This window comes from Chaetodon trifascialis, chromosome 7, assembly GCF_039877785.1.
Source record: "Chaetodon trifascialis isolate fChaTrf1 chromosome 7, fChaTrf1.hap1, whole genome shotgun sequence".
Lineage (NCBI taxonomy): Eukaryota > Metazoa > Chordata > Actinopteri > Chaetodontiformes > Chaetodontidae > Chaetodon > Chaetodon trifascialis.
This window is the reverse complement of record NC_092062.1, coordinates 9817424-9839340: the sequence shown is the minus strand read 5'-3', so window position 1 is coordinate 9839340 and position 21917 is coordinate 9817424.

Here is a 21917-nt window from a genome sequence, read left to right as displayed (position 1 = left end):
AAGCAACCTGGAACAGTGGAGCATAAACAAGACATTAAAGATAGAGACGGTCTTCAGAAGCCTTGACAGACTTGTGTGTGATGGTGAAACTTTGGAAACATTTCTTCATTCGAGGAATTATGCTAAGATGTTCTCATTTTAGTCAAGGGTTACTGTAGTACTGTAGTAAGTAAGTAAGTTTGGCCTTTTAACCTCATGTGAATGTGAATTCTTTGAATGCGGAGCATAGGCTATATAAAGTATTATGAAATGCATTACACAGAATAGGAAAATAGTGAATGGGCTGGATTCATTTGGGTCAGTTTTTAATGCCTCATCAATGGTTGTTTTATAGTTAAAGCAACTTTATAATTACTGACAAATCAGTGTTCTTCAGAAAGGCCACAAAAAGATGGTTTTATGATTTGCTGATTTCGGTGGTGTTGTCCCTGAAAGTGAGACGGTGTAATAACTTTTAACTCTTTTTCTTCCTAAAACACATTCAGGGTTTTTATTGTCACAGCCTCACTTGGTCTGGTAAGACCAGTAGTTCATGGTCACTAACGTTGGCTGAACCTAAACATGGTTATTGCTGTATAACAGTGGCTGCAAAGGTTAAATACTCTCACTTTTAAATAAAAATCTTTTCCTTTTTTCACCCATATGTTATTGGGGTTTTTTTTTTTGTTTGTTTTGTTTTGTTTTTTCTAAAAAGCGAGTCATCATTTCTGAAATCAAACTTCTTGAAATCACATTTTTTAGCTTTACAAATCATTTCAATTCAGACAATAGCACAGACTTGGTTTTCATTGTTGCACTTCAACACATTTTAGGGTAGTGAAATTCTGAAATTGTTTTTTTTTTCCCCACTTAACCATCTTTTTCCACAGTTTCCCCTCACTGGAACATGTGGCACATAACAAAGACATCACCCTCATAGTGTGGGATGGTAGTCTACCTCCAGGCGCCTAAGGGACACTGGCTGGCTGCTTGGTGCTGCCAGGATCCAGACAGTCCAGTTTCTTTCTCTGCAAGTCAGTCAGACCCCCTCAACTCCCCAACTCCCCGAGCCCCCGTCACTCCTACCTCCGCCTAATTACCAAACCTAAAACCCCACTCGACTAATTAGCCACAGCAGACCCAGGAACTGTGAGTAAAGGTAAAGAGATGGCTTCATTCAGGAGTGTGTGTGTGTGTGTGTGTGTGTGTGTGTGTGTGTGTGTGTGTGTGTGTGTGTGTGTGTGTGTGTGTGTGTGTGTGTGTGTTGAAGAGAGAGAGAGTGAAAGAAAGAGACAAGAAGAAAGGGAAATGGAATATTCAAGCCTCCTTTAGCAAGCACATCTCTACAGCCAATTAAAGTCATTTATTAAACTCTTTGCGAAACCTGAGTTGTGCGTGACAGAATGATAGGGGAATGTGTTTGTTTGTGGCTGTGCATGTGTTTCTGGATATGTAGATGTAGCGCAGGGGCTGCATGCACACACGCACACCCTCCTCATACACACATACACAAGTCCACATGTGTCTCAGTCTGGCTGGCAATCTGTCAGCTTTTCTGTCTATCAGCAGCGCGAGAGCGCAGTGGGACATAAATTACAATATGCAGCTGAACCACTTGTGTAAGTCTCAATGAAGGGGAGGAATAACTTTCTTAATCAAGTTCCCCTGATTAATTGTAATAAAGGTGTCATCCGTAAATGTGTCCTCCTGATTGAGTAATTCGGGGCCGGAGACAGTAAGCACATCCCTGGTGATTGGGGGTTGGACAGAGTGTGGGGGGGGGAGGTGTGTGGAGGACATACTGAGACACAAATAGCTCCTGGGCACACTGGCAGCCTTCGCACAACTGACAGTTATGAAATACAATTATCAGTGTGATCTGCTTAAGAATTCATCAGCGGCTTCAGCGGCCAGTAAAGACGTTCACAGAGTCGGAAAGAGACGGGGAGCCAAGGAGGGAGGGTGACACCGGAGGAGAGAAGGCCTCACTGATTAAATGAGATTTTTATTTTGTCCAGCAGATTGTTCACATTATGTTACACTATTGTGAGAAGATGATCTTTTCTGTTGTTTTCCTCTGTTAGAAGCACCTGTGACAAATCCACTGAATGTATCTTTATGATATATTGCAGTGACTCAGTAAGAATTGATTTGGTGATTTGCAGGTGAACGACATCTTGAAGTGAAGGTTAAAAGCGGGCTAAATTTGGTCGAAAAATGAAAGCTTTTTCGACATCTAGGTCAGCCGCTCCCAACCTTTTTGACTTGGGGCCCTTTAAAATGAAGCAATGTCTTCTTGTGACCCCTTGACACAGGCTGCATACATCTGCACCATCCACTGATGTTTCCTTTTGAGACACCTTCATTTGAATGATCTTTACAGGTCTGAGGAGATGAAATGATCCATTAAATACATTAAATGGCAAACAGAAGAGAAATGTCAGAAAAAGAAACATTATTTGACTGTTATCATACAAGAATCTGCTTCAGAAGATTGTGAGATGTGGTTCTGGAAAATAGAAAGTGGACCTTGAGTTTGAGTTTTGTCAAAAAGTTTTTTTTTTTAACCTGGATTATGTTTTATTTTTCTTTTTGCCAGTAATCTCACGACCCCTCAGATTTTTCTGGCGACCCTGTAGGGGGGTCTCGAGTCCTAAGAACTGGTCTTCTCTGCATATTACAGTTGTTCAAAAAGTCATTTCTATCAGTATATTTCAACTACAAAAAATGCTGTTAAAATAATAGCTATATGTAACTTAGACATCTGTGACTAAATAACCAAATTCAACCTGGTTATGACCTACACATCTAGACACCTCTTGTCCTGCAAATCACTGAATCAGTGCTTACTGCAGGAGGAAACATCCAGTCATGTAGATCAAACATTGTAACCCAGCCAATATTTGACAGACGATAATTTGCAGGTAGATGTGACCAAGTTCAAAAGCAACCCACGTGAGCATTTGAAAAACGTGATTTTAACAGCATGATAAAAAAAAAAGAATCATATTAGAACAGCTTATATTTACCACAATCCACACGCTATAATAAAACTTTACTCTAGCCTGCTGCACTGCAAACATATTGAATAAAACATCAAAACAAGCAGTAACATTTCTATTTGACAGATAAAATCACACTCAGCAACATTCATCATCTCTTTCTACCTACATTAACCCTTTAGGGCACCTTCTGTGGCCTCTGGAGGGGAGCGAGGGTCCCTCACTGTGTCTGTTAAGATGTAGATATATATTCAGGTGAAAGGCAAGGGCACTATTCACAACCTCAGGATTAATGACAACATCATCGCCATCGCCATGCTGACCAGCCCCATATTTCCATTGGCTGGATAAAGAGGAGAGGGAAGACGGCGGTGGGAGGGATGGGAGGGGTATGAACATCCTGTCGGCAAGATGACGGACAGGTCCTCAGTCCAGCTCCCCCAGGTCCCCCCTGTCCTCATTCTTTACTGGCCTGAGCTGGCTGGCGAGGCAGCGTCTCTGCGGCCAAGGACACAGGGGTGTCAGCAATGCGTCTGGGTAACATCGTTCATCAGGCCGCATCGGTAATGGGTAGCTCTCTGTGACAGTGGTCATCAGGACACAAAAGCAAAAGGGCCCATAAACATCACATGACAGATGGCTGGGAGGACAGCTTCAGACAGGGAGGGAGGGAAGGAGAGCGAGAGATAAAGTGAGATAGAGAGAGAGGGAGAAGGACAGAGGTGGAAGAGAGATCTCAGGCTGGATTGTTAAGTCTGATGAAAAGTCTCAAACGCTGGATGGTTTATGAATACCCATGTTCAATGTCAGCTGTGAAGGGAGAAACTGGAAATCGCAGGGGAAATAGTTTGTATCCGACGTCCAACAGAAAGACCAAACATGAGTGTAGTCTCTGATGTGCAAAACGCAAAATACTTGGTCCTATTACTGCAGACAAAACATGTATAGCTCTTGTGCTCCACAAAATAAAATCACATTAACAATACATTTAGCTGAAAGCATGAAGAAGAGCATTTTATTTCTCCCACTCAATTCAGTGAAATCACATTTGTGTCATTCTCCCACTTCCTCCACTTCGTTTGGCTCCATGTCAGTGACGGCTTTGGCCAATTAGCGGGGTGAAAACATTTAACCTTCAGCATGGTGCAAACGGTTAAACAGAAGGACTGATATGAAAGAGGTGTTTGCTTAAAAGCCGCACATAGAGAGAAGAAAGTTGTGCTTGAAAAGGGAAGGATAAGAGATTGTTGAGGAGACATCTTCAGAGATTGAAGCCTGCAGCGCCGATATGTCAGAAGATTTCATCAAAAGGATGTTTGGCACAACTCTGACTTTGAAGAGTTTGACAGATAAGCATGGCATGTTGGAAGAGTTGGCCCGAGGAGGATGATGTTTTGAAATAAATTACGGTCTAGGCAGTCTGAGGTGGGGTGAAAGTTAAGGAATAATTACGGAGGTGATAGCAATGACAGAATGTGAGAAACAGGTTGCGTGAAAATGAGGCGAGGTGAGGGTGTCGATGACTGTCACAGAAGTGACTGCAGGACCGGCTGTAGATCCCTGTAGAGGGAAGACAATTGTTGTGTTAGCAACACCTTTGTCACCTCAGGATGTATACTTCATCTTCACGTGTTTACAGGGAAATCAAGTCCCAAATGTGAGGTATCATCTTCAAAACACAGGGAAACGCAGCTCCCTGTCCTCCAAAGTGACGCCGCAGGCCCTGCTGCGTCTTTCTTTGTTTTCGGGAAACAGGCTTGCCCATCCATTAATCGTCATCCATCCATCCTCTGCACCTGTATATAAAAGGGAAATTAGAATATCCATCACTCGAGCACAACGTCAGCGTGATTGATGGGTTAGTCACAGGATCCCCTCCGTTTCCTACCCAAGTCTGTGTTTCAGGAGTGAGAAGTGAACATTATCTAGCACCATGATCAGATTTAGTCTGCACATTTCCATCCAGGAGAGCATTCTGAGTGGATGATACACAATCCCTACAAGGAGGCAGCCAGCAGAAGGTTTATGGAAATCTAATATCATAAGGCTTTTTGGTTTGTTCGACTTGTTATTCATGGAGTGGGCCGGTGACACTTTTGATGTAACAGTATAAGACAATGTAACGAGGCAGAATCTCATTTTGTTGAAGTGTTTCTGTCAAACTATGGTCTGAAGGATGATTGGGAAAATCTGTGCAAACAGGTTTTGAGTGGGGTGTGCTAAGACTAAAATACCAACTGTTCTCAGAGAAAAGCCTTTGGTAAATAACAGGAAATGTCCTCCGAGAAGATGATATGAATGCCAGAGAGCGCAGGATGCACGTTTGCCTTTTAAGTTAAGCAGAGAGTATTTAAACAAAGGGCATAAATCGAGTCAGTGCAAACAGGCCATGAGAATGAAATGTATTTATCAGACCAATGTGGGGCTTTTATTAATAAAACTCAATCTTTGCATTTATTCTATTATAATTGAGCAAAAATGCTCCATCACCTCTGCCAATCCATAAATATTGGTGTTTAAAAACCCATATCGGTCAAGTTTAAATGTCTCTCCTTCTCTGTCTATCTCTCTCCCTATGTGTGTGTGTGTGTGTGTGTGTGTGTGTGTGTGTGTGTGTGTGTGTGTGCGCTTTGACGAGGTGGAGACAGGAGCCCTAACGCTGCAGGATGGAGAAAGGTGAACAGGAAACAGAAGGTGCCCATGGAGGAGGTATATGACATCTGTCAGGATCCAGGGTGGGTGGAGGATTCAACTCCCCCCCTTCGCCGGCCGAGGGTCACCCATCGCACCGCAGTCGCTGAAGTTGTCACGACACCATGACACTTCCTTGGCAATGGTGGCCACAAGCCGGACAGACTCGGACGTTCAAGACACACACACATATTTTTGAGTAAATTTGTCTGAGGGGAGTGGGGGGCATTTTGTATGTGCTGTTTGTTCTTTCTCCGTGCAGAAATGTCAGCGTCCTGCTCATTGTTGTTAGTTTTTTTTTTCCTTCCCCTCTCTTCAGGGTCCTGGATGGAGGAAGGTCAGCTGACACGGCAAGGTCGACAAACAAACAAACAAACAGAAGGAATTAAATAGAGAAAAACAGAGCAGATGAAACGTGCCGGTGTGTTTTTATCGCTGTGAGGCTGATGGCATGTAGCAGCCATTACTCTCCGTTGTGTCCTCTGCCCCCCATTGGCTGCAACAACACCGCCTGGCAGGGCTGCCAGTGTCACGTCATCTCATGCTTCTGCTTAACTACACGCACGACAAAGGGCCGCTTCACACCAGGACGGGGTTCTGTTCTTACTCCTCAGGTAGCTGTGTTTCCTCAAAGGTCGTCCACACTTGATTTGATAAAAATCATTTTTGCTAAGCCAGAGTTCAAATTAGATATTGTTGCTTTTATCATCTTTATGGAGGGAAAAAGTCAAAGAAAAGTCCCCACACAAAGTATTCACAAGCCTGGCTCCAGACCTTTGACTCATTGCTGCATCCCTGACATTTTTTTTTTTTAACATGAAGTGGCAGTTCAGTCTGATTGTCATTCTGCAGGAGCATCCCCAGTGTTATCTTTAAATTGATGACGTCTGGTGACTGAACATAAACCAAATAATGATACAAAATAATGATACATTGTCTACTGCTGGCTATTACCTCTTTTTGTCTACAGAATTTTTTCTTTGGTGGATGTAATAATCATGGAGAAAATAAGCTCTGCACACTGCCGATGTCTAGTGCAAGTAATTATAAAACCAAGCTCAGTCAGTCATAGACCATCACCAGGTCATAAACTTTGTGCTTTATTATTTTTCATTTAAATATTTCCACTGGACCTAAATAATCCTTATTTTATTCATATTTGATTGAGTTGCGGTCTCAGTCAAGATTCAGACATGTAAAAAATATGTTATTGTTGATGCTGAATGAATCGATAACCCCCACCGTGCAACAGCATAAGAATAATGAAGTTGTTTTAATATTTAGACTTCATCCTAAATAGCCAGCCGAGCCCCGTTTGTCATGACTTTGAATACTTTTGGCTCAGGCTGCTGCAGGTGAAGCCTGGGCCTCACCCCCACAGATCTGTATGCAGAGTGTGCCTTTAAAAAAGCATGTTTCTTTTGTTTATTCTTTGCGTTGTCTTTTCCTTTCTGTGAGTTTTGACATTGGAGATGACAGGTGTCTGTGGGGTGGAGGAGGAGGAGGAGGAGATGCTGGTAAGAAAACAATCTTTGACTGCCTGTAGGTGAAGGCAGACTCCTCTAGGCAAGGCGGCCTTCAGCGTTTAGCTGGGGGCGCAGTATCAAAATCACAGCCACTGCTGTACCCCTAAGGCGCTAATCTCAACCAGTTACCGTCAAGTGCTGCTTCTTCTTTATATAATCCTTCATTCCCCCCCTTCCCTCTGCTCTCTCCATCTCTGCCATTCCTCCACTGATCCAGACCCAATCCACAGAGGTGAGAGGATAAATGACAGTTTGAGAAGGTGCAGGGGAAGCCAGGCATCTTGAATCCAGCATTGTTTCTTTGCTTACCGGGGTTAAAAACGAATCCAAACTGTAGTGCTTTCACAAAAGCCAGTTTACTGGAATTGTAACATCATAATTAGCAGGGCTTCTGTGCTCATCTGTACCAAACTAGGCATCTCTCCAGATGCTGAGGAGACCTCTGCCATCTTTCAGTCGGCTAGATGGAAAAGGGCTGTTGTTTGATCATTGGATGACTGCTAATTTAATAAGTGTTAACTATGGAGCAGCCGAGCGAGGGAAAAAGGGAAAAATGAGGGAAAATGTAGGAGTAAAAAGCATTAAGATTAACTGATGACATGTTCAACTGTGCGCATAATATGAGGCTTAGTTAAGTACGCACATGCTGTTTGTCAATTATTTAAAACCCCAGGAAATTAAGTCCAGGTAATCTCATACGGTGTAAATAACATTCTTTTTCATGGCAGCTTAATTGAATTCATTTGAAGCTATTTAGAAATAACAGAATTAGATTTGCTTTCACATGCTACCAAAGACTGTCAAGAGGTGTTCTCTGTAAAGGTGAGAAGAAGCGGAATTAAACTTGGTTAATTCAAACAGATCTGAATCACATATGGGAATGACTGACACAGCGCTCTTATTCCTACACTTTGCACAAGGTCGGCACTCACGTCAGTAATTCAGATGTGATATAGACTTAAGCTCATTCTGCTGAATGCTTTAAATACAAAAATGCCAAGGTCATACATCTGACATAAATTGATGATGTGAACTTATGCGAAGAGAAAAGTTGAAATCAAGACACAAACATATTTCTGAGATCATTTCAAATCAACACTGTTGTAATCTTTAGATAGGTGAAATAAAGACTTTTTGCACATTAATATATAAAAAATGCATGCTTCATCTTCATGATTGCTACTTACTCTACTGTTGCATTCACTGGAGGTCCACTATGTTAAAGCAACCAAGTATAATCTAAGTATGAGTAAATGTGCAGCCATTGTAGACTGAAGCCAAGATGTTTGACAGTGGGTTGTAAAGACCAGGCCAACCATACAGACACAGAGACAGTGGCCTCAGGCGTTTCGGAATTGGCCTCACTAGTGGGATGGCATGACTTGATGCTATTTAGACACACACACACACAGACAAACACACCCACAAAGAGCCTTGATGCAGACTCCAGGTGAAGGCCGGTATATGTCTGTCTTGTCTTGTGAGTGAGCGGGCCGGAGACAGAGGTGGGGGAGACAGATTGGAGGGACGGAGGGGAAGAGGGGAAATGGAGGGATTAGATGAAACCTTTCAGTGCGTGTCATCATCCCTGACATTCTGTAGGGCTTGACCTTAACAGAGCAGCATCGTGTCAGAGACAGGGTCTCATCACTGCCAGGGAACACACACGTATACACACGCACACACGCACACACGCACACACACACACACACACACACACACACACACACACACACACACACACACACACACACGGACAGCCCATCTGAGATCCCTACAGCCCTGACATCAACACCCAACATACATTCTCACATAAACACACATGCACGCAAACACCCACCCACACTGGGAAAATTTACACATAAGTGGCTAAAACTCATATATCAGCCAGCCAACTGTCATCTGCCTCTGATGTTGTGTACATGATGCAGTTTGCATGATTACAAATTTACTAGTTAGCAGATGATTAGCTGAGAAGAAGTAGTGAAACAGTTTTGCTCGTGTGCTGCCTTGTCAAAGCCTCACACAGTAATAATATTCATTAATACTGTAAGGAATGTGATTTACTTTCACAGCTGTTGTTCGGTCCATTTGTTTCCTGACCAAGGAAAAAAAATGCATTGTTAAGTGCCTGTTAGTTCTGGTCCAACAGGCTTTTTACAAATGAACTAGGAGGAATAAACATGAGGTCATTCGGACAGACAGACAACTCATTCGTTGGACAGTTTGGTGACTGGTCATTCTGCATCATCACCACAACGCACAGCCATGAGACATCAAATTCCAGTGGCTTGTTTATATATTTATGTTCTCTGTCACAAAGAGTTTGCTAAAAAAGTAACTGATTATGTTAATACTCTGGACTACAACTCAACCTCAGATAGAAACAGCATGTAAAGGCAATTTATTGCAGTTCTGCAAAGGCAGAGGACTTGGAACATATTTAAAAACAATGGTCAAAATGGAAGAATTAGAGGCCCAGATATCCTGACTTTTAGCCTCCAGGATGGGTCAAGCCTCAACAATTTCCATAACTTAACACATTAGACACTCTCTACCTCACGAATACCCTTCTGTGTAACTCCACACCTCCATCCTGTAATGCAGGCTCTCTGTGAAAACTTTGAAGTCATTACACACTAGTTTTCTCAGAATTAGCAGTACTTTTCAAGCATTCTTAAAGGGTAAGCTTAAGCATCGCTTTCATGTCTCATCATCATTTAGACTGATCTCAGCTACTGCAGGGTTCAGTTAGCAGTTATGTTCATCCAGATATACACCAGTGCTGCAGTACATTGAGGGACATGGAACTGAGGAAGACTGATGAGTCCGTATCTGAGACAGTGTTCAGGGGGTCATGTGTCTTCAGGGTTCACGACCTGTGCTTGACACAGCTTTAAAGCAAGAGCATGTAAACTTTAAGAGAATAAAACAATCTCTCTCTTACAAAAGGTTTAAAAGTAAGATTTAGTAAGATTTGCCTTACACCTTCTCTGCTATAGCTTTGTCTGATCTGGAATGACCAGTAGCCTAGCTTATGGTAGCTAATGTTAGCAAACCTTCCGTAAACATTGCTGCCTCCAGTTGCGCTACTGTTAGAATTAGCATTTTAGCTAAATGCAAACAAATAAATAACTGCCTTGTTGCATTATTCCATAACTGTTCCTCCACAGCCTGTCCTCACCAGAAAATCCATTGTATCACATGACTTTACAAGTAGGTCATTATGACCCATATTTGCCTTTACTCTTTGGTGCACCTCTAGTGGTCATAGCAATTGTAACTTTGATGCATAACATCTATATCAGCCTGTAAAATATGTATCCATCAAGTCCTCACATGTACAGAATACATGCACAAATTCTACTGCTTCTGCACCTCCTCACTTGACAGGAATTTACTTAAAGCCAGCCTGTAAAACATGAGGGGTATCACAAGCCCCATCTTTCTATCCTGCTCACCTATAAAGACAGTGTCGTAATGATGCCTCGTGCAGGAATTAGACTTTATGTTCTACACCTTCTCTTTGGGCGGCCTCCATATTCTGAGGACAGATTTAGTTTTGGCCATAGGGCTGCTATTATAAAAATATGGTTGACCTTTGAGGACCAGGGATGGTTTAGAGCAGGATTGTTCCTCCCCAGTGCTGTTTAGACAGCCTGCTCCTTTCAGTCTTATTAACATATGCCAGTCTCCCTAAATGTTCTCAGTCACTTTATTAAAAAATTTAAGTACAACAGTATAATTTTTATTATGCTCATAAAGGAAGCGCTAGCTCACATTAATTTTTTCATGAACAGTGAACTTTCGGAGAGAACTGCATTGGGTTACATAATTAATTTCTGCTTTCTGTTAGCCCATCACCATATATTCTAAAGTCTTGCTCTTTTGGTTTTGTTTCAACTTTGTTTTCTCTCTATCTATCTCTCTAGCTAGCTATCTACACTACTCAACCATTCTGCTGTCAGTGTATTTGAAGGCATTTCCACAGCTGCACATGTTTTCTTTATTTCTGCCGTAACCAAGTTTGAAAAGATTTTTGTGATATTTTTCCTATTTTGATCCATCACAAGTCACATAGAAATAGCTGGATGGAAACACGTTTTGCTGTCTGTGTTTGTCAGTGAGAGTGCTGCTAGGAGTTTGCAGAAGCAGTGCAGTGGTAACAGTGTGTTTCTGACCCCATCACGCTATCTGTTCTAATGATGCTCAGGCCTCCATCAAAGTAGGGACCCCCCATGGCTCCTGAGGGCCCCTGGGCTCAGCCACAGTTGCTATGGTTCGGTTTTTCCCCTCACTGCTTGAGGCTTGGCACAGTAATGAGAAACAGAATTTAAAGAAAAGCAAAACAAAACAACAAAAAGCCCTCCATCTTAGACTGACATCCAGTCTGTGTTCAGTCAGCTTGCTCTTTTTCTCCTTCTCTGTATCAAAAACAAAGATTGTTTTAATGGAGCAGTTCAAACACACTGGGCAGCTTTTATTCAATTCAACATTTTTCTCTTCCCTCGCCTGCACACACACGCACACGCACAACACACACCAACGGGGGGGGATTAGTGTAGACGGCGCGCAAGTATGGATTGATATGTTACAGCTTACTGGACCGATGCAAGACAGAGGGAAAAAATATTGATTTTTTGCCAATATGGCTGCGTGTTGATCCTGGGGCCACATTCATTTTCATCACTCAGATACAGGGGGGCAAAAACAGAGAAGTGTCACACTTGTTTTGCCAGTCTCCATGACAACAAGGATCATCCAAGTCAGAGGAGGTCGGGCCACTGATGAGGGGTGAATCTGTGTTCACTGAAATCATTCACGAAATGCCCCCCCCCCCCCCCCCCCCCAGCTGTCCGTGCTTGTGTCTGCATTTTCTCCTCCTCCACAGGCACCATCGCTTCTTTTACCTTTGCAACCATTTTTTTTTTTGTTGAGGTCTGGTTCAAATTCCCCCATCAGCTAGGAGAAACCTTTGATAGTACTTTTGAATGAGGCACTGAACCCCGAGCTGCTCCCATGGAACCACCCAGCATCCACCAGTAAATCACTGTAGACTGTCCCTGGATGAATGAAGTTTAAACACATCACTCATTTCTCTCATGTCCCTCCACTCTCTTCTCAGTGTGCTGTGGCTCTCTGGCCAGACTGCATCCTTCATCCCTCATTCTTCTTGATAGATTAGAGTTTATTACTGCGATCCCAGATTTGTTGTCACTGTGTATTTGGATTGTAATATGTTTTCTGGCTCCTATCCATTTTGCTGCCGGCTGATGGGCAGCTGATTTCGGGGGAGGTATTAGAAGGAAGAAGGGTAGCTGCACACCGGCAGAGGCCACCCGACTCTTCTCAGGTAATAATTGGCTGCTGATGCAACATCCAAGCCCTCATAAGTAGTGTCTGCGGTTTTGTGTGTGTGTGCATCACAAATAACACCTGTTCACCTTTTTATGCATCATGCGATCCATAATTTTTATAGCACAAAATGAAGGAAGGCTCTGTTGGTATTGATGGGGGTGTGATAAAATAGACATGCAAGTTTACTTCATTGCTGAAATGCAAAATCTGACCTTTACACTCAACATTTTTTTCCACCTTTGCTTTAGCTATATAATCTTGGATAGCAATATTAGTTTGCTCATAGCTTTAACAGTGCCAGGATTAGGCTTTGATCACTGTAAAACTCTAAGGTCAGGACCCAAATAAAGTTTAGATGAAAGTCAGATAAAGTGGCTGTGGTGCATGAGACAGTCCAACAATGCACTCTGATGGGGTGTGATGTTGGTAAATCAGCAGAGAGTACTACAATGTGAACTGAAGTCTGTCCCATTCAGTATTTGCCCATACTGATACAACTTGAAGTGCATTATCACTGGAATATAATACATTCTGTGTTGTCCATTCCTGATGTGATAAGATCACCTTGTTTGATTGATAACTTATTGTAAAATATGTCAGAGCTTAAACTTTCAACAGACCCGTTACAATGATGTATCCCTTTGCCTTGATTTTACATCCATATTGGGCCATTCCACACTGCATGACACGTCTAATGCTGGTGTTCGGTGTCAACAGGAAGTAGTGTCATTAAAAAAACTATTTAAAATATTACATAAGTGTATGGATCCTCCAGATAAAAAATTCTAAAAATTCTATATACTGTATGTATATATGAAGTGCAAAGAAAAGCCAACAAAATTAATTAGAATTCATATTTGGAAAACGTTATTACAGTCCAGCGTTTCACATAATGCTCATCAGGTAGTCCATGTTATTACACTGCAGTCGGTGATAGGCCATGAAAATAACCTGACAGAGTACAAGGCAGAGATAAGAGGCAGATAGAATGAGCATCCATCTTAATGTGTTAATTAAAGATAATCAGTCCTTAAAGACATCCAACTCCTTAAATTAACACAAAATGGTGAGTCCTGCACCTTAGAGGGAAAAAAATATAAATATAGAGACAAAGGCTGTTTTCATCCAACTGTCAAGCAAATTTTAAGCAAACTTTTGAAATGTCAGTAAAAATAAAGTGTTAATTAAGTGTGTTTCTACAGCTGAAGTAGCTGTATGCACTGTCGCAATGTAGAGCAGAAATATAACAAAAATACATGCAGGAGACTGCATCTCCAGAATTGGTGAACATTGCACAGGCTGTTGTTATTCTTAGCTGATGTGGGTCATAATTAATTTTGCCTGATAATTCACTAATTAGGTTTTCACCGATCTCAAATTCAGTGTCTGTTCAATCACGGCACACGTATTATAAGCCTGAAGTCAGGGGTGGCTGGTCTTCAGATTTTGATGGTGCAAACATATTTCATATTTCCCATCTTCCCGTCAAATGAAAATTTCTGAAACTGAATTTTGACAATCAACTCAGCATTTTAAAGGTAAGACAACCTTTTGACCTTTCAGTGGAACCTCAATGAGACATTCCTCCTTTTATGTGAAGTATAAGTTTACAGAAAACATTATTAAACTGTTAAATGTATGCATGCAGTCCAGTCTCAGGTCAAAGTGTGCAACAGACCTGTTGATCCACTAGAGGATACCGTGTCAGTGTCATGTTTTGCCTCGCCCAGGCATGAAAAGTACATGCATATACTAAAATGCAGCACCAGAAGGGGACAATAATGATGGGAAGAAAAGATGTAAAGAGCAAAGTTTATTTATTTTAACTTTGGTCTGTAAGGTAACTCATACAACGTACTTAAAGGTAGAGTTAGGGTTTTTTGAAGTAGGGTTGTACAAGGTACTTATCCATAGTCAGTGTATGATCTACATTAGATGGTGGTCGATTGGCGCCCTGTTTGAAGAAACAGACAAGAGTACCGGCAAGGAAGCTGAGCAATGTACTGCTGTGGATGGGGCCAGCAGCAAAATGTATTTTAGCCATCTAAATAAAGGCCCACCTACAAAAAATCGTGTGCACTATTTAGAATATTTTCACTGCTTTACCCTGCCGTTGTTCAGTTCTTTCCCAAGGCTCTCGTCAAAGCTACCAGACTCCTTTGACTCCTTTGAACACAGGAGTTGCTGGTGTACCACTGTTTTGATTGGTTAGTTTATATGTGTTATTGGGTGAGTTTTAATTTGAAAGTCAAGCGGACCTTGCATTTCTATTATTGTTAACTTGACTGTAGAACAAGAAAGTGTACTTTTCACGCCAAGGTGATACAGAGGAGCGTGGTGGACCAGCGGGTCTATTACACACTTTGGCCTGATATAGGGTTGATATACAGTATGAAAAAATGTCATTGCAGGTTCCCCAGAGCATTTTTAATGGTACCTTATTGTATAAATATAGTAAATATTAGCACAATACTGTATATCTGCAAAATGATATATTTGTAAAAAGTTCAAAATCTCTTCACAGTTACATATTTTGTACAGTAATTATTTTCGAATATAATATACTGTAGAATTAGCATGAGAAACAATGGACAGACAAATGGACAAAAAAGGATTTGTGAGTGTGCCATTTATATCTTTAGATAAACCACGACAGTTAACCAAAGGCCCGTCCGGGTGTCCTTGTGTTTTCTTCCCAGTGATTCCGGTGGCGGGTTTCCTCACCAGGCTTTGTTCTCTGTGACTCCCCTATGGTAGCTTTCATTTGACTCCCAGTGTGAGTTCCGTGTTAATTAGGTAAATGAATATGTGTGTACAGACGGGGCCGCCCCACACTAATAGTGACACCAGCACAATCGCAACAAAAAGGCTCCACCAGCTAAGGCTAAGTTTGTGATTAAAGGGAAGGCCTCTATGGTGAGGTGTAACAAAATGGCATACGGCGGGCTTTGAAGCTTATTTATGGCGCTTTATCTAATCCCTACCACCCGTGGCTATAGAGGAGATATGGATGTATTATTCATGATAATGTATGGTGGTGACTCTTATGCAGATTCAGAACAAAGGCAAACTTTCTTTTTATGCCTCTAAACGGCCAATTATTTTTTTTTCTCTTAGACTGATGTGAAACGGATCAAATGATGAAAAAAAGAAACTGTATTTCTGACGTTTGGTGGACCAGTTTACTCTGTGTTCTTGTCTGTCTTGTTCGTCTCTGAGCCCTAAAGCCCTGGGCTTCCTTGGCAGAACTTCTGACTACAAATCACAGTTTTATTCTTCTCACCTAGGGGATGCCAGAGATCCTCCATAGTCCTAGTAGTAAAATTTGAACTCAGTCCAAATCCACATCTTGAACACAGAGGTCACAAAATAAAGAGGGATCCTTTAAGAAACAAATCTAACTATCTAGCTGAAAACATCTGAAAATAATTGGCAGTGTACCTTGCACTGCTGTGTGCTTTGTATTGTTTGGTGATGTTTTCACTTTTTTTTTTTTTTTTTTTTTTTTTTTTTTTTTTAGTCTTTGGCCTGTTATCCTCTCGATTTGCAATGTAACATTGAAAATATGATGATGTGGATAGTTGAATATGTGTTTTACACTTGCTTTCCTGGATTTCAATGTCACATGTGAGGGGGTAGCAGGGGTCAATATTCTAGAAAGGTTTGTACCACCAATTCACCCCATTAGATCTGACAAAATTTTTTTACAGTATTTCGTTATTATGCTAAAATGAAACTGCTTGGTTTAACCACTCTAAAACTGTTGTAATACAGGAGACTAGAATATGATGTGGACCTACTGAAAGACCATTCAAATAGCCCACATCAGTACCAAATGATGCCTAAGATTAAGAAGTGTCCAATAGGGGCATCATGCAGCCAAATGTGGGGTGAGCTGAGGTTAGCCCAGAAAAAAAGAGAAAAGACTTTGGGGGTTGGGAGTATTTTAAAAAACTTTTTGTCACTCAGTGATCTGCTGCTTTTTATTCTATTTAGAGATTTTCATGTCAATTATTTGTGATGCCCAGTCACATCTACATTAGCTTCTACACTGCAAATATTTTATTTGATTGATGATTCATTGATTTATTTGGCGATCCACCTTCTACGCTACCACACAGTAGAACACAAAGAACACAGTTGACAGAAACATTTTGAAAAAAGTCTTTAATGAAATCGTGATACACTCATTAACAAGGATCAACCAAGTAAAATCAGTGACTACTGGGGAAAAAAAGCAAGGGAATGTGCAGAGGGGTTCACTAAGATTTGTCCATCAGACACTCCGTCAGATATGTACAATTTAAACTACTTTTTTGGGCTCCATTTTTAGCTCTGCTTTTAGGTCCCGATGATCTGACCTCTGTGGTTTAACAATGAAAAGGATTTTAGTCATGGGACATCTGTATCTGAAGCTATTCATAATTTTGAGTTGACTGTCAGCTGTTTACATCTTACTGGACTGCCTAGACTGCTGCTGCTAGCTTGGCTAGCTTGTTTTTAGCATGGTGGTTAGGCTAGCCAGTTACTTTTATTGAAGCTTTTCAGTTTTTGCACTTTCATGGACTTTCGTTCTTCTTCATCATGCCCCCATGGAGCAGCTCATCTCGGCCCTCCTCCAGTTTCAAAACGACCTTGTCTTATAATGCCTCACTGGAGTATCCCGAGTCAATCAGCATAACAGCAAAGGTAGCACACCCTGATGCAATTGACACATCTCCTGGATGTTCCACCTGGGCCTCGGTGGTGAAAGCTCCCTCCCCTCCATAATTCTCAAAATGACGTCACTGATTTGGAGCTGTCTCACTTCTTTTCTCCTTTGGGTGCTATCAACATCGCCTTCACTGCTGCTGGGTGGAGGCTCTCATGTCTGTACAAATCATCATTTTATGTCTTTGCACATTCTGAAAATAGAGAAAACCCAGCTAAGATTTGGAAGAGGAGAGCATATGTGATGCATTCAATGAACTCTTTATTTCTTCTGGTTATATATTTGACAATGCCAGATCTCTTCCCTCTGGCTCTAATTATAGTGCACCTTGCTGGAAAAAATTGAAACTCAGATCTTTTCATTAAAGCATTTCATGTATTTTGAAGTGTTTAATGCTCTTAGCTCTATTGATCCTAAAAGGTCCATGAGAGCTGATCCGTTAGAGCAAAGGCCGTTACTGTTTTCAGATCTAGTTTAAGTTGAATGTTATCTTACAATTTAAATCTGACCGTGTAAAAAGAAGGCATCCCTGACTTGTGGAAGGCAGCCACATTCTAAATCTCCTAAGCAGCCAGACTGAGGGATGGCTACTAACTTTAGCTGGTACAGGCCAACTATCTACAGGCAAACTCTGCTTATATTTCTCAAATGCAAAGTGTGTATACCTAACTGCATTTAATTTTCATACATTTAGAGAGACCGATGCTCTATTAACCATTTGAGCAACAGACTGTTAAGATGTAGCCTACATCTCCTCCAGCACTGAGCGCAACAGACTGTAGGCTTCTGGATTTCATGCTGCAATGTAAAAAATGATGACATGATTAGAGGAATATGTTTGACTTAATGTATAAAATGATCATAATTACAAATACATATATAAAATAGAAAAAAAAAAATCAAAAAAAAAAAATCTGGTGGGACACATGCACCCCCAGCTTGAATGGGAATGATGTATCAGATCCAATCTGTGTTCATTCCAGATCAGGCTGATGGTACAGCGTTCAGCTTGTTCCACCCATTTACTCGTTAAGTAGGTAGTTTTGATAATAGGTTTTTATTCTTTATACATCTCAACTCGTAACTGCTGTTCCATGTTTTGGTTGGTCAAAGATCGTTAATATCTCTCATTTTCACTGAAATGTCAATGCTACATTAATGTGCAGTTACACATGTGCATGGCTGGATTGAATTAGTCTCAGTGACGAATGGCAGTTCCAAGTAGGACATGTCTGAGTTTTGGGTGGGATCTGCTAGCTTTCACATAAGGTGACAATGTGCGTTGTGCCTCCATGTAACTGTACAACTGTCATGTTGATTTACAAACCTTCTGAGGCCAATAATGATTGTTGCTGGGTTGCCTTTACATCGCTAGTGAGGAAGTGCTGAGAGACCACTATTGTAGGTCCCCTGGCTTTTGCTTATTAGCCTATGAAGAGGTTGACATTGCTATTCAGACCGTGCGACATCTGGTCCACACTCAACTTGAGGGCCTTGGATTTTTCATGTTTTATGGTCCAGCTCCACATGTTGACTTATCAGCACAAAAGTCTTAGATGTAGGTTGGAGTTCCCCTACCATACACACACTGATAGAGATGTTTTGGTCTGACATCTGTGAAGGGACTGCACAGATGAAATGAAATGCTTTGAAAACCAATCACAGACCCCCTTCTGGATTGTTAACAGTTCGTTTACAGAGCCAACAGCTCCATGGATGATGCTGTTAACTGGATGCACCCAGCAGCTCTGTCAGAGCTTGTTCCTGGACTTACTGTAAGTCCAACCTTTAATACTGTCTGCCTTGAGCATCTGGACACCAAGTTATGACAGCGACAAGTACACCAAACCTGCAAGTGGATTACAGATTTCCTAACCAACAGGAAGAAACCGATGAATGGCAACCATCCATTAATCCTCCTCACTGCCAATATCGGAGCTGTACAAGATTGTGTCCTCTCCAGATATCTGGTCTGTGACTGCACCTCAAGCCATCCTTTCATCAAGCTGGTCAAGTTTACTGATGACACCACGGTCCTAGATCTCATCAAGGACAATGATGAGTTGGGCTACAGGAACACTGTGTCACAGTTGGCGGCATGGGGAACAGATAATAACATAATAACACAATCACCAGCAACCTGAAATAGGAGATATTCTCATCTTTCATCATGCTACCTCACCAGAGGATGTTCTTCCTAAGGCTGCTCCGGAAGATGAGCATTTCCCTGGAAGTTTGCACTTAGTTCTACAGATACATTATCAACAGTGTCTTCACCTCCTCCATCACTGTGTGGTACCCTGTATCCTCTGCCCACGCCAAACATAGACTGGAATGCGTCATAGGAGCAGCCAGGCAGCTCGCAGACCAGGAGTGTTCATGAGTGTTCTGCATGATACCAGAGCCAGACAGCTGGTCAGTAGAACAGTGGTAAATCCATCACACTGCTTCTTCAGAAAGCTTCCGTCCTGTCACAAGTTTGGTTCTATCAGCACCAGGACCACCAGAGACCTGAACAGTTTTTTTCACTAAGGCCAACGCTCTCCTCAACAACTGATTCTACCTCCACCCTATGAATGCCCACCACTTATCATAGCCAGTGGCCCCCAAACACACACTTCCAAAAACACACAGTTTATCACTGTAGAATCTTCTAGTGACCGTACAGTATGTGCAATATTTGCCAGGACTGTGCAGTGTGTGCAAATGTAGCATAATGCAGCATATCAACTGTATTGGTTCTAACTGTTCTAACTCTAGTTTTTAATGTTCGTGTTTCACTGATCTGTAACAAGTCAATTTCCTGTGTATATTGTACATTGGATTAGTTTCCCAACATTGTGGAGTATTAAAAGAATCCTAAAATCTGTCTTTGAACACACATTTCCAAATCATCCTAATCAGAGAATGGAGTGGGATTGCTTCTTGATGGATAAGTCAATGCCAAACAACCACACCAGAATAACGTGCAAAGTAAAAGACTGTCATTAATTCAAAAGCAGTTAATAATGGATGAGGGAAGACATCACTGAAAGCTATTTACAGTTTGAAGAGGCAGACATATGAATAGATGACCCTTCCCTCTCTCGCAGTGACAGTTGAGGGTTACTTTACAAAACTGTTGGCAGCAGAAGATCTTCCTGTAGCAGACAGACAGGGCTGCTGTCACTCAACACTGAGCCTTCACCCTCTGTTGAGATACATCGAGAGTGTGTGTATGCATGTGCGTGTGTGTGTGTAGACTTGTATTACTCACATTGTGGGGACATACATCTGTTTACACAGTCACATTGTGTGGACTTGCCTCCCTTACAGCGACAAAACAAGTCCTCATTATGTAAATGGTTACATTTTACAGAGAAGACTTGGGTTAACATTAGGTTTAGGTTCGGGTTAGGGTAAGGGTTAGGGTTAGGCAAGTAGTGGTTATGGTTATGGTCAGAGTAAGTCTCAAGGCAATGAATGTAAGTCTATGTAGTGTCCCCAAAAGGAATGGAAACAGGGCTGTGTGTGTGTGAGTGCATGCGTGTGTAATTGTGCATGTCAATGTGACAGGTTGGAATTAATGAGAGGTATGTGTCAAGGGGAGAGAGGGACATTGAAAAGTGAGGAGGGCAAAGATGGTGGCTGAGCAGTGGCGATTACAGTATGTGTGTACACAGGAATGGAACCTGAAAGGGTCGTTTCATTGTTTCCTGCCTGGTTATTTGAGACAAAGTCAGAATCAGATAATCTTTTCTGAAGTTACAATGTGTATTTGCTGTGCTGATGTTTAGTAGGTATTATGTTAATATGTTCACCATGTTAATGTTAGCAAATTTGCTAATTAGCACTGAACACAAAAGTACAGCTGACTGCAGTAGTTTTGTGGTTATAAACCAAAGTATGGATGAGTAAAACTTTGACATGATGCTAGCTTATATGGAAAGTGAGGGGAACACTAATATTATTACAACTCATCCTGAGGGGCATATGAGTGTCTGGTCTTATTTGCATCGATTTTGAGACAAGTGTCTCTGAGATATCTATTGACATGCCGTATCTTATAGGGGATTTCTTTTTTTCACAGTGTCAAAGAGGTATTTCAGCCACTTTGTTGTGCTATTCCATAATATTTGGGGGGCTCACTAGAGACTAATTTTTAAACAAAACTGTCAATATATTTTGACTTTTAGCTCCAAGCATAGATCAAGGAGTCTGCAAGTATTATGCATTATTCCCATTATGTAACTGGACAGCAGCTTTAATTCGATAACATCATCAGGGATATTTTTAAAACTTCTGAAATGCCCTTTCAGAGCCACAGAAGACATTAGGTGCAACTGTTTCCACAGGCTGAGTAGTACTCACTGTGATGTGTAAACTGAACTTCAGGTATTGTTCTGCTTTAAAACTTTTTTAATTCAACATTTAATTCAACAGTAATGTATCTGTGCAAAGATTACATCCCAGTTACTTACAAATAATCTTCCAAGATTTTCATGTCCAGCATAACTCATTTTTGACTTCAACAAAATAGCCAAAACACATACTGGATGGTATAAAATTATTCTGAAGTAATAAAAAAGATTAAATAACAATAAGATAATAAAACTTTTTCTATGAATACTTACTATAGAGGTTTGCATTTTACCGTAGATCACCATCACA